Raw genomic sequence first — 13,256 nt, 5'->3', positions numbered from 1 at the left:
GGAATGACACGGGAGTGACACGGGAATGACACGGGAACGGCACGGGAATGACACGGGAGTGACATGGGAGTGACACGGGAGTGACACGGGAATGACACGGGAGCGACACGGGAGTGACACGGGAATGTCATGGGAATGACACGGGAATGTCATGGGAGTGACACGGGAATGTCATGGGAATGACACGGGAATGACACGGGAACGACACGGGAATGACACGGGAGTGACACGGGAGTGACACGGGAGCGACACGGGAGTGACACGGGAGCGACACGGGAATGACACGGGAATGTCATGGGAATGTCATGGGAATGTCATGGGAATGTCATGGGAATGACACGGGAGTGACACGGGAGTGACACGGGAATGTCACAGGAGTGTCACAGGAATGTCACAGGAGTGTCACAGGAATGTCACACTGTGGGACACCGGCCATGAGCTCCCGTGCTGGCACCGAGCAGAGGGAAGGGAAGGGAAGGGAAGGGAAGGGAAGGGAAGGGAAGGGAAGGGAAGGGAAGGGCAGGGAAGGGAAGGGAAGGGAAGGGAAGGGAAGGGAAGGGAAGGGAAGGGAAGGGAAGGGAAGGGAAGGGAAGGGAAGGGAAGGGAAGGGAAGGGAAGGGAAGGGAAGGGAAGGGAAGGGAAGGGAAGGGAAGGGAAGGGAAGGGAAGGGAAGGGAAGGGAAGGGAAGGGAAGGGAAGGGAAGGGAAGGGAAGGGAAGGGAAGGGAAGGGAAGGGAAGGGAAGGGAAGGGAAGGGAAGGGAAGGGAAGGGAAGGGAAGGGAAGGGAAGGGAAGGGAAGGGAAGGGAAGGGAAGGGAAGGGAAGGGAAGGGAAGGGAAGGGAAGGGAAGGGAAGGGAAGGGAAGGGAAGGGAAGGGAAGGGAAGGGAAGGGAAGGGAAGGGAAGGGAAGGGAAGGGAAGGGAAGGGAAGGGAAGGGAAGGGAAGGGAAGGGAAGGGAAGGGAAGGGAAGGGAAGGGAAGGGAAGGGAAGGGAAGGGAAGGGAAGGGAAGGGAAGGGAAGGGAAGGGAAGGGAAGGGAAGGGAAGGGAAGGGAAGGGAAGGGAAGGGAAGGGAAGGGAAGGGAAGGGAAGGGAAGGGAAGGGAAGGGAAGGGAAGGGAAGGGAAGGGAAGGGAAGGGAAGGGAAGGGAAGGGAAGGGAAGGGAAGGGAAGGGAAGGGAAGGGAAGGGAAGGGAAGGGAAGGGGCTGGGAGAGCTCGGAGCAGCAGCTTCCAGAGCATTCATTCCTTGGGAAGGAGGCTGGAGAGGCTCCCCCACACACCCACACGGGATGAGCCCCCGGCACCAGAGCCAGCCCGGAGCGCCTCGCTCGGGGTCCCTGTCCCGGTCCCCGTCCCTTTGGGGCATCACCCGCGGGCAAGGAGCGCTTGGAAGATGCTCACAGGGTGAGCTTTAGGGACTGCCCTGAGCACGGCCACGAGCTCAGCTTCCACCATCCCTGCGGATTGTCGCCGCTCGGCAGATTCCAGGGCTCCCTGGCCCTTCAGGCCCTCGTGTCCCGTCACAGACCCTTTACTCCTCGTCCTTTGCTGCCCCCGGCTGCCCCACACATGCCCCTGGTTATCCTTCCTGAGCCGGCTTTGTGCCAGCCGGCTGTCCCCTCCCCGCTGTCCCCTCCCTGCTGTCCCCTGCCCGCTGTCCCCTGTCCATCTGTCACTCGCCAGCTGGCCCCGCTCTCCCTTTTTGTGCCAGGCGAATTGGAAGCAGCAATTTCTTTACCTGCAATTGCACAATACCTCAAGCACCTGAGCTCTGACCTCCAAGGTGTATTATTATTAATTATAATTATAATTATAATTATAATTATAATTATTATTATTATTATTATTATTATTATTATTATTATTATTATTATTATTATTATTATTATTATTATTATTATTATTATTATTACTACCAGCACTGTTATCTCAGCCCTCTGAGGGCACCCTCTTGATGCAGCCCTTGTGTTTTGGGGCACCTCTTTTATCTGTGTGATTTGATCTCTGTGATTTGCTACAGCCCCTCTGACATCTGAGCTCCACCTTTGGAGAGGAGATAACACAAACTGGGAGATAGATAACACAATCGGAGATACAACCGGAAATACAATCGGAAATACAATCGGAAATACAATCGGAAATACAATCGGAAATACAATCGGAAATACACACAAACTCGGAAACACACACAAATCGAAGAGAACACACAAACTTGGATATACACACAAACTTTCAGTGCAAATTTTCTTCCTGCAAAGACATTTTCCTCTTGCTCCTCTTCCTAAAAGTGAACCTTGCACTTCTCCCCACCAGCCAAGCGCTTCATGCCAGTTAGGAATGGACTTTCCTTTTCCCTAGATAATGACCGATCTTGCAGATTGGATAATGAAATAAGTAATGCCATTAGCAGCCCATTAATCAGCGGAGAGCAGTGAATGGCTCTCAACTGCTCCTGAAGGACAAGGGAAGAACTCCTAGAAATGGGGGAGCCACCCAAAATCCAGCCCCTGCTCCCCACGTTTCTTTTGAACTTCGGGATGGCCAAGCATCAGTTCTTTGTCTGGGGGATCCAGCCTGTTCAGATCAGGTATCTGTGCTCGGGAGATTCCCTGCACATCCTGAATCCTGCTGAATTCCCTGAGCAGGAAATCACTTCCTTCATCTCTGTCCCTGCCTCGTGCGGGATGTGACAAAAGAGGGAGGAATCCAGGAGGGTCCTTCCCTTCAGCATCATTAACGGTGGAGGAGCACGGGAGCAGGACCTGTCCCCATCCCAGGACCTGTCACCATCCCAGGACCTGTCCCCATCCCAGGACCTGTCACCATCCCAGGACCTGTCACCATCCCAGGACCTGTCACCAGGACCTGTCCCCATCCCAGGACCTGTCCCCATCCCAGGACCTGTCACCATCACAGGACCTGTCACCATCACAGGACCTGTCACCAGGACCTGTCCCCATCCCCAGGACCTGTCACCAGGACCTGTCCCCATCACAGGACCTGTCCCCATCCCAGGACCTGTCACCATCACAGGACCTGTCACCAGGACCTGTCCCCATCCCCAGGACCTGTCACCATCCCCAGGACCTGTCCCCATCCCCAGGACCTGTCACCATCCCAGGACCTGTCACCAGGACCTGTCCCCATCACAGGACCTGTCCCCATCCCAGGACCTGTCACCATCCTCAGGACCTGTCACCATCTCAGGACCTGTCCCCATCCCAGGACCTGTCACCATCCCAGGACCTGTCACCAGGACCTGTCCCCATCACAGGACCTGTCCCCATCCCCAGGTCCTGTCCCCATCCCAGGACCTGTCCCCATCCCAGGACCTGTCAAACACAGGCACAGGGCAAAGGCGGGGCTGGCCCCAAACCAAAGCTTTCTCTTCTCTCCACTGGCAGATAACCAGCTCTGCTTTAAGAGGAGAAAGCCAGCTCCAAGGAAAAAGAAAGGTCCTCACATCACTTCTTCCATCAGGCTGACACCTCCTCATCCCGGGGAATTTAACATCTGCCCTATAATTCAGGGAACATGTGGTTATTTTCCAGGTTTATTATTAGCCCAAAGGCCACAGCTGACATGAAAGGGAGCAGCTGCTCCAGACTTCACCTCTGGAGAAGGGGCTGGAGCAGCAGGGGAACATCCTGAACATCCCTGGGACACAGCACAGAGCTCACACACCTCATCCCACAGCGAAAAACACGCAGCAAAGGGAGCTTTCCTCCATGTGCAGTGAATAATTCACCCAGGGCAAGGCAGCAGCAGCAGAACACGAGGGAAACCCCCCAAGACAAGCGGGAGCTGGGAGGTGACTCCACTGCCAGGGAGAAGCTTGGCTCAAGCCTTTCTTCCCAGGGGAGCAGGCAGCACATCCCAGCTCCTGCCGGATCCTCACCCTCAGGGGTTAACCCCAGGGCTGGGGACCAGCACAACCTTTGGATGTGAAAACATCGAGCAGAAAACCAACTCTGGCTCTGAGACAGCCAGGAGCAATCCAGGGTGTCAGAATCGCTCCTCTGCCTGCAGATACAGATACACCACACAGGGATTTGTACACACCTGACTGTATCTGTGTGTGTGCTGTGGGAAATACATACATTCAGTATTAATAAAAAGTATAAATGTACAAACACCCAATATACCGATTGTTATATAACTTAAAAAAAATTATATAACGCATTAAAAATTGAGAAGCTGCTTGAATAGAAATAAAAAAGAAGTTACAAGATTAAAATAACTGCTTTAAACTCTCTGTTGCAAACCTGGAATAATCACAGACTGCCAAACCAGCCAGAGGGAGAAGGAAGAAAGGTTGGGCCACAACCCAGCAGAGCAGGGGAGTTAAGAGGCACCGGGGGTATCCAGGGGGGAAAGAGATCCCTGGATGTGACAAACTGCTCAGTGGGGTGGGCAAAAAGGGGCTGAAAAACACCTCACTGGAAAGGTGACACCAAAACCTCGACAGAAGCACGAGGGGAAGGAATTGAGGCAGGGAGGGGAAGGAATGAGGCAGGGAGGGGAAGGAATTGAGGCAGGGAAGGGAAGGAATTGAGGCAGGGAAGGGAAGGGATCAGGCAGGGAAGGGAAGGAATTGAGGCAGGGAAGGGAAGGAATCGGGCAGGGAGGGGAAGGAATTGAGGCAGGGAAGGGAAGGGATCAGGCAGGGGCTGTGGCTGATGGGTGAGACCCAGCACAGCTCAGGAGAGACAGCCAGGCTGAAAGGGAGAGGGAATTGTTTGAGTTCCTTCTCATTCTGGAGGGGATGGCAAAAGGAGGCAGAAACAAAGATGAGCAGTTGGTTTTCATAATGGAAACAACTTCCCACTGCAGCCCCAGAGAGCCCTGTAAAACAGAGCCAAGTCAGTTATTGGGAAATTATCTGGGGACTGGAGGTGTGTGAGTGCAGTGCCAACTTTCGTTAATGCCACAGAGTCAGGCAGGATCAGCAAACCCTGAACTGCTGCAACAGCTGCACAAAAATCCCACCAAACCCAGTGCCTGAGGTCTGAAAGCTGAACTTCAGTGCCAAACCCTGCTCAGGAGAAAAGACCCCAGGAAGGAGTCACGGGGGTGTGGAGGCTGCTTTGGAAACAGCCAGAGGAAAATCCAGTGTGGGAGATTTCTGCCAGAGAAACAGAACAAACTGGAGCTGTGCCGCTGTCTGGCTCTGCTGTGCACCTGCAGGATGAACAAATCCCTGCTCACAGCACTCGGGAAGGGAGAGAGGAGGGAAAGGAGCTTGGACAGAGACAGAGGGTGAATTCTGCACGGAAATAGATCCAGGGCCCTTCAGGCTGGCAAAGAGATGCTTGAAAGGGATGTAGGAGACATGAAACCAGAGTTTCATCACATCTTCAACATCACAGAGCAAAGGCAACAGAGAACAAACATTTGCTGTTTTTCACAGCACCAGACCCAAGAGATATCGGAGGAAATTACCAAGAAATGGTTTCAAAAAAAGCAAAAGGCAGAGGAAGTGTTTTTGCAAATAGTGCCCAATTATGTTGTTGATTTTTTCCTGGAAGACGTCAAGTGCTCAAAAGAGGAGGAAAATAATGCCTTGAGAGTGACAGACAGCCTTCAGCTCAGGAAGTTTTCAGCAGGGGTTGGGAGGAGCTGGGAAGCTGCAGGAGGAATGGGCTGCACTTGCCCTTGGCCAGGATGTGAGGAGAGAGGGGAATTTGTCCTCACTGGAGAGAGTCCCAAGGATGGAGCTCCAATCCCAATGCCCTGAGTCTCTGTGGCTTTTTTCCTCCTGCCAGAGAAGAGAATATTTCCTCCTGGAGCTGCTGGACACGGAGAGCAGCAGTTTTATGTGGATCACAGTTTGGACATAAAGTGTTTAACTAATGGTCAAGAAAAGCCCATTGAATCATCAAGGGTGACCCTGTGCTTTGCACAGAGCAGGTTCTCTTCATAATTCACACTCTGAAACTCAGCTCATCTGTTCTTTCAAACCCTTTAGGGTGAATCTCAGGCATGGCATCACCAAAAATAAATTATCACCAAAAATAAATAACTCCAAGGGACTTTACATGGGCTTGCCTTGGGTGGTGGCAGGGAGGGAGGAGGGAAGGCAGCCTGGGGTTTCTCCAGGCCCAGAGGAGCCCCTGTGCCCAGCCCTGGAGGCTGCTCTGAGTGCTGTGTCCAGCTCTGGAGCCTCAGCACAGCAGGGACAGGAGCCCCTGGAGCACGGCCAGCACAGGCTGTGAGGATGAGGAGGGCCTGGAGCATCTCCCTGTGGAGGAAAGGCTGAGGGAGCTGGGGCTGTTCAGCCTGGAGAGGAGCCCCAGCTGAGAGGGGCCTCAGCCCTGGCTGTCCCTGTGTGCAGGGAGGGCTCCCAGCAGAGCCCGGGCTCTGCTCAGGGGCCCAGCAGTGGCACCAGAGCCACGGGCAGGGACCGAGCCCAGCAATTCCCCCTGCACAGGAGGCAGAACTGGTGCCCTGGGCACTGCCCAGCCCTGCCCAGGCTGCCCAGGGAGGGGCTGGAGTCTCCCTGAGCGGGGATATTCCCGAGCCCTCTGGACACGATGCGGTGCCCTGTGCTCTGGGCTGGCCCTGCCGGAGCAGGGAGGTGGCACCAGTGACGCTCTGTGCCCCTGCCAGCCCGGCCCAGCCTGGCCCAGCCCGGGGCTCTGTGACACTCTCCTGCTGTCTCCTCCTGCACAGCCCCAGGCCTGGAGCCAGCTGAGGTGCCAGATCATTACAAGGCACAAACACCCCCAGGGCAGCCAGGCCGGTGACTCCTCCACAGCTCCACAGCAGCTCCTTGTTCTGAAGAACCAGCAGCTTTCCTGTGCTTAACCCCCAGGAGACCTTTACTCTTCCCAAGTTAATCCTTCCCCAGCTCCACAGGCTGCTTTGCCACAGTGGATTTACGAGGCAGCAGAAATAAAAGCACACTCTGAATGGGTTCCTGTTTGATTCGCAGCTCTGGGGGTGCCAGCCCCCTCCTGCCTTTGCTCCTGCAGTGGAGCCTCCAGGAGAAACCTTTCCAAAATCAGCAGGGGCCTCCCGCCAGCTCCAGCGAACCATCAGCAGCTCCTGAGGGTTTATTAATCCCACTCAAAACTTGGGCAGGTCTCAAACTGGAGTCCAGGCTTTGGCTGGAGCCAGGAGCAGCCCAGAGTCAGTCAGCTCTGAGCACAGGAGGATTTAAAGGGTGAAACCTCCATCAAACTCAGCAACATCTGTACAGGACTTTCTTGAAAATCTGCTCTCAAGGATCCCCAGGGCACCCAACACGGTTTGGTTGAGCTCTATTCAAAGAGCAGCCTCCAGCGGACAGCGGTTCCTGGCAGTCTCTGGGTGACCCTGGAACACGAGGGAACATTGTCTGGGCAGCCTCTCCTCCCCTTCCATTCCAGTGGGGCTTAAAATAATGCACCGAGAGCGGCTTCTGTTCAAAAGGCTAAAACCCATCCCAAAGGAGGGGCAGAAAAGGGGTGAAAACATCAGAGACAAGAGCACAGTGTGAGCTGTGCTGCCCTGAGAACAGCCAGGCAGGCAGGGCAGGACCGTGGGCAGGGTGATCCATCCCTGCAGGTCCTTGTCTGGATCCTGCCACACCGTGCTGGTGTCTGTCCCTCCAGCCTTTCCCTCAATAACTGCAATTTCACCATTCCCCAGTTCTGTACCACCAATCCAACTGCAGTACCCTGCCAGAGATGGAGAACAGGCCTGACAAACATCCCTTGCTCCAAATAGAAGAATCCATTAGATTCCAGCAGCTCCAAGTAGTAAATTCAGGTTTTATCTCCGTCAGATCCGTACTGGTCCCTTCCTGCTCCAGACACCCTGCTGGGTTCCTTTTGTTTAAAGGCAGAGGGAAAGCAGAAACGAGAGCTCTGCCTCCTGTGCCTGGGCTCTTTCCACTCCACAGAGTCAAGGAACTAGGAAAGGTTGTTGCCTACAATAAAAATAGAATTATTTTCCTGCGTCTTCCTCAGAAATTCAGCTCTAGTTTGGAGCAGGAAGATCCCAGCTGGCTGGAAATGGACAGGCAGGGAGAGATGGAGCAAATGGCCTGGAGGGACCTTTGAGGTCAGCCCAGGACGGTCCCTGGTGGTGCTGTCAAGGAGCCTGGGGAAGGAAAGGGCTCTGGGGCTGCTCAGAACCCGACCCACAGAGCATTCCTGGGGACTCAGCCTCACCTGCTCAGGGCCTGCTGCTCAGTCAGGGCTCAATTCACCCTTCCCACCTCAGCCCCCACCTCCAGCATCTGCCCGGACCAGGAGGGACAAGCCTGGCACTACTCACCATCCCTGGGTGAAGAGAAAGGGGGGGAAACGCCAAAGGGGCCTTTTAATCCCCACAAAGAGGAGTTCAAACTCAATTATCTCCCTTTAGAAAAGAGCTCCTGGTGCAGGTCATGGTTACTTCGAGTGACAGATTCCAGGTGAGCAATTCCCTGTCCAATCCTTCCAGTCCCTGGGCTCCAGAGCGACTGAAACCCAGCGCTGTGAGCTTAATTACAGAGCACAGAACACGGGATCACAGTGCCTGCTGATCTCACAAACATCCCCTCACCCCCTGCTTAACCCCAGAGCTCCCCGAATGGAATGGAAAATCAAACCTGGGCACGCAGCCCCTGCCCTCGCTGCTCCTCCGCTGCTCGGGCACCCAGCAGGGCACACAGCAGGGCTGGCAGCTCAGCAGGGCACCCAGCAGGGCACACAGCAGGGCACACAGCAGGGCACACAGCAGGGCACACAGCAGGGCACCCAGCAGGGCTGGCACCCAGCCGGGCACCCAGCAGGGCACACAGCAGGGCTGGCACCCAGCAGGGCACTCAGCAGGGCACCCAGCAGGGCACTCAGCAGGGCACACAGCAGGGCTGGCAGCTCAGCAGGGCACCCAGCAGGGCACACAGCAGGGCACACAGCAGGGCACCCAGCAGGGCACACAGCAGGGCACCCAGCAGGGCACCCAGCAGGGCTGGCAGCTCAGCAGGGCACACAGCAGGGCACACAGCAGGGCACCCAGCAGGGCACCCAGCAGGGCACACAGCAGGGCACACAGCAGGGCACACAGCAGGGCTGGCAGCTCAGCAGGGCACACAGCAGGGCACCCAGCAGGGCACCCAGCAGGGCACACAGCAGGGCACCCAGCAGGGCACCCAGCAGGGCTGGCAGCTCAGCAGGGCACACAGCAGGGCACACAGCAGGGCACACAGCAGGGCACCCAGCAGGGCACCCAGCAGGGCTGGCAGCTCAGCAGGGCACACAGCAGGGCACACAGCAGGGCACCCAGCAGGGCACCCAGCAGGGCACCCAGCAGGGCACACAGCAGGGCACCCAGCAGGGCACCCAGCAGGGCTGGCAGCTCAGCAGGGCACACAGCAGGGCACACAGCAGGGCACCCAGCAGGGCACACAGCAGGGCACACAGCAGGGCACACAGCAGGGCACCCAGCAGGGCACACAGCAGGGCACCCAGCAGGGCACCCAGCAGGGCTGGCAGCTCAGCAGGGCACACAGCAGGGCACCCAGCAGGGCACCCAGCAGGGCTGGCAGCTCAGCAGGGCACACAGCAGGGCACACAGCAGGGCACCCAGCAGGGCTGGCAGCTCAGCAGGGCACACAGCAGGGCACCCAGCAGGGCACCCAGCAGGGCTGGCAGCTCAGCAGGGCACACAGCAGGGCACACAGCAGGGCTGGCAGCTCAGCAGGGCACCCAGCCGGGCACCCAGCCCAGCCGGGCACCCAGCAGCCCCAGAAGCTGCATCCTCCCGCTGGGAGCAGCTCCCTGCAGCTCTCCCCGCATCCCAGCTCTGCTGTGTGTCCAGGCTGCTCCTGGGAGAGCTGGAGATGTGAAAGAAGGGCTGGGCCCGGGAATGATCCGCCTGTGCCAGGACGCATTCCCTGAGAGTCAGCAAAACTTTTCAGCCCCTCATTTCATTCTATTATTTCTGCTGATGGCACTATAAATAATTACTCCACACCCTCCGTGTGCTTGAGCTGCTTTGCTGAAAAAAGACGCACATTTTGTTCATCTTTCAACACGCCGCTTGTGTTTTTTGTTTTGCAAGCCCTGCTCGGTGCTCCCCAGCCCTGCAGGATGGAGGGAGCGGCTCCCACGGGCCTGAGCCGGGAAGAGCCCGGCAGAGCAGGGGAGCAGAGCTTTCCAACTTCCAGCTTTCCTCGCCGTGTCACTTTGTTCCCTCGGAGCTGGGAACAATGGAGCCATTGTCCCACCTCTCGGTCACGGGGGACAAGCTCCTGCCTAATGTCACCGAAGTCACGGATGGCTGAAGCGCTGGCAGGGGTGGGAGCTGCTGGGGAAAGGCGATCACCCCAAAACTCAGCATCCCTGAGCCCGCACAGCCCCGCGGTTCAGCATCCACATCTCCCTCTGTCCTCGCAGGCTCTGTGCCTCCTCCTCCTCCTCCTCCTCTCCGACTTCCACCCCTGCACCGCTCCAGGCGGTGTTTGGTGCCCACAGCCTCAGGTGCTGCTCTCAGGTGTTCATTCTCCGTCCCACGGCTCTGCTCTCCCCGCTGCCCGTCCCGTCTCTCCCTCGCTTATGGCAAACACCATCGGCGAGGAGAAAAATCCCCATTTTCCCCACGCAGCCCACGGTGCTGGGGGCTTTGGGCAGTGCTGAGTTCACAGATTCCCTCCCCAAGCCCCCGCCCCGGCAGATGAAGGCAAGGCAGAGTTTTTCCCGGTGGATTAAGAAAAGCGGGATATTTTTTTGCTGTGCTAACGCCTCAAGACGCTGAACACAAACAGCTCCTGATTTCCTGAGAGGTGGCCACCATCGAGCACTTCTCAAGGAGATTAGTGGCTGCTTTTCCAATCCTATTTCAAGCCTCGAGGAGGCTGCTGTTTGTCAAAAGAGTTATTAACCTGCGATAGGCACCGGGATGAATGTTTGCTGGCACAGCCTCTTTCCCTCCGGGCTCCGGGCAGGAGAGGGGCTCCGGGGACCCATCCTCACCTGGGACCCGGCTCAGAGACCCAAACGGGCTCTCAGTAAGGTCAGGGCACCCCAAGGATGCACCCACCTGGGACGGGGATGAAGGAAAGACAAGCCATAATTCAAGGAAAAATCCACGTTGCGTGGAAATAAAACCAGGGAGCCGCTGGGTTAAAGAGAGGAAAATCTCTGGCTGAGTGGGGCAGTTCACAGTTAAATGTTCCCTGGGCACAGGGCTCCGGCCGAGGGATGATTTATCAGCCCAGCGAGGGCTGGGTGACAGTGGCGGTCCCCAGAAGCCGGGATTCGCTGGGCTCGGCTCTCCAGAACCGCTCTGCATTGGCAGTGCAATGCGCATGGAAGGATGTGGCAGAGCTCCCCTAACCTGGGACACACGGGGGACCCAGAGGAGCCGGGCGGGGACCGACCTGTGCCGTGATTTAGGGGCCAGGCATCCCGAGTTATCACTCGCCGAACGGCAGCGAGGGGGTTTGGGCAGCGAGGGGGGAAGGCACAGCTCCGGTGAGTGAGAAGGGAAGGGGGAGAGGGAAGGGAGCGCAGGACAGGCGGCCCCAGGTGAGCGGTGGGAGGGCTCCTCCAGCCAGCGGCCCCCGTCAGCCACAGCCACGCGTGCCGCTCTCCCCCCGGCACAGGAGAACACTCGGGAAAGGCAGGGGGATGCTCGCAGCCGGCAGCAGGAGCGGGGAGAAGCCGTGCCCGCAGCCCCGACCCTCCGCCCGTACCTGCAGCCGCCGGTGCCCGCCGAGCCGCGGTCCCCGTCCATGGCCCGAGCTGTCCTGGGGAAGCGCCACTTGGGGATACGGAATGTGCTACAAGCTTTAATTAAAACACTCTGAAGGCTCTCTCCTGCTCGCTCGTCCTTTTTTTTTGCAGTACCGGATCGGATTTAAAGGGCTAGAAGCCCAATTTGGCACCGCTGCTCCCCCCGGAGCGCCGCGCTGCCGCCGGGCCTGGCAGCTCCAGCATCCTCCTGCCGCCCGTCGGGGGCATCGCCCGGGCAGCCCCCCGGGCCAGCCGCCAGCCGGGAGCTGCTCCGGCAGCAGCACAGGGCTGCAAACCTCGGCTCCCGGCAGCAGGCTCGGGGGGCGGCCGGAGGGGAGCCCACAGGGCGCTCCTCAGGGGGCGCCCAGCAAAGTTTGTGCTCCAGCAGTGCTCCAGAGAAGTGGGAGGAGGAGGAGGAGGAGGAGGAGGATCGAGTCCCTCTGTCCTGCTGATGCCACCACCCTGTGGCAGTGCCCAAAGGCGGTGCCCTCCCAGTGCCAGCCCTGGGTGGAGCGGGGTGCTGGGGAAGGGCTGTGTCACCCTGGGGTGCTGGGGAAGGGCTGTGTCACCCCGGGGTGCTGGGGAAGGGCTGTGTCACCCCGGGGTGCTGGGGAAGGGCTGTGTCACCCCGGGGTGCTGGGGAAGGGCTGTGTCACCCCGGGGTGCTGGGGAAGGGCTGTGTCACCCCGGGGTGCTGGGGAAGGGCTGTGTCACCCCGGGGTGCTGGGGAAGGGCTGTGTCACCCTGGGGTGCTGGGGAAGGGCTGTGTCACCCCGGGGTGCTGGGGAAGGGCTGTGTCACCCCAGGGTGCAGGGGAAGGGCTGTGTCACCCCGGGGTTGTTGGGAAGGGCTGTGTCACCCCGGGGTTGTTGGGAAGGGCTGTGTCACCCCGGGGTTGTTGGGAAGAGCTGTGTCACCCTGGGGTTGTTGGGAAGAGCTGTGTCACCCCGGGGTGCTGGGGAAGGGCTGTGTTACCCCAGGGTTGTTGGGAAGGGCTGTGTCACCCCGGGGTTGTTGGGAAGGGCTGTGTCACCCTGGGGTGCTGGGGAAGGGCTGTGTCACCCCAGGGTTGTTGGGAAGAGCTGTGTCACCCCAGCCCAGCTCTGCAAGACGGGGTCCAGCCTCCTGCCCACGTCCCGTGAGCAGGGAAGCAATTCCATTTGGATTTGGAGGCCACTTGCTGGTGCCAAGGCGGTGGGGACACGACCTGGCGCTGGCGGTGTGAGAGTGACGCTGATCCCTCCTTCAGCTCCAGGTCCCTCTCCAGATCCACTCATCCCCGGAGCTCCGTGGGAACATCATCTGCAGCAGGCTGGGCTCTCAGGGCTCCCTGGGCTGCCCAGGCCGCCCGTCCAGCCTTCCCAAACACGGCAAGAGGGGATGAAGAGCAGGGTTTCCATGGAGCCCTCCTTGGTCCCGATTTTGAGCTCGAATGGGGGAAAGCAAAGGAAACAAGGAGCACATCTTTCTTCCTCCCTGTCTCCTTTTGCAGAGTTTGAGCCCAAAACGCGCCCTCCTCCGCGAGGCCAGCCCGGAACGTCCCGCTCTGGGTGTC

The 13,256-nt window shown here is 58.3% G+C and overlaps 1 protein-coding gene and 1 long non-coding RNA gene across 2 annotated transcripts in view; one reads left to right on the top strand and one right to left on the bottom strand.

Moving 5' to 3' along the window:
* Nucleotides 1–12,098, bottom strand: part of CALN1 (calneuron 1) — an 88,655-nt gene extending 76,557 nt beyond the window's left edge. Inside the window, exon 1 of the mRNA XM_086858911.1 lies at nucleotides 11,662–12,098. The gene's annotated coding sequence lies outside the window, so the exon portion shown is untranslated. The remainder of the gene's footprint in view (nucleotides 1–11,661) is intronic.
* Nucleotides 1,227–4,603, top strand: LOC147649585 (uncharacterized). The gene is made up of 3 exons (XR_015278350.1): nucleotides 1,227–1,400; nucleotides 2,017–2,583; nucleotides 3,401–4,603. It is a non-coding gene; the product is annotated as an uncharacterized LOC147649585 (long non-coding RNA).
* Nucleotides 12,099–13,256: the final 1,158 nt, after the last annotated feature.

The sequence above is a fragment of the Cyanistes caeruleus genome, chromosome 21, assembly GCF_971803275.1.
Source record: "Cyanistes caeruleus chromosome 21, bCyaCae1.hap1.1, whole genome shotgun sequence".
Classification (NCBI taxonomy): domain Eukaryota; kingdom Metazoa; phylum Chordata; class Aves; order Passeriformes; family Paridae; genus Cyanistes; species Cyanistes caeruleus.
This window is presented reverse-complemented; position numbering and strand designations above follow the sequence as displayed.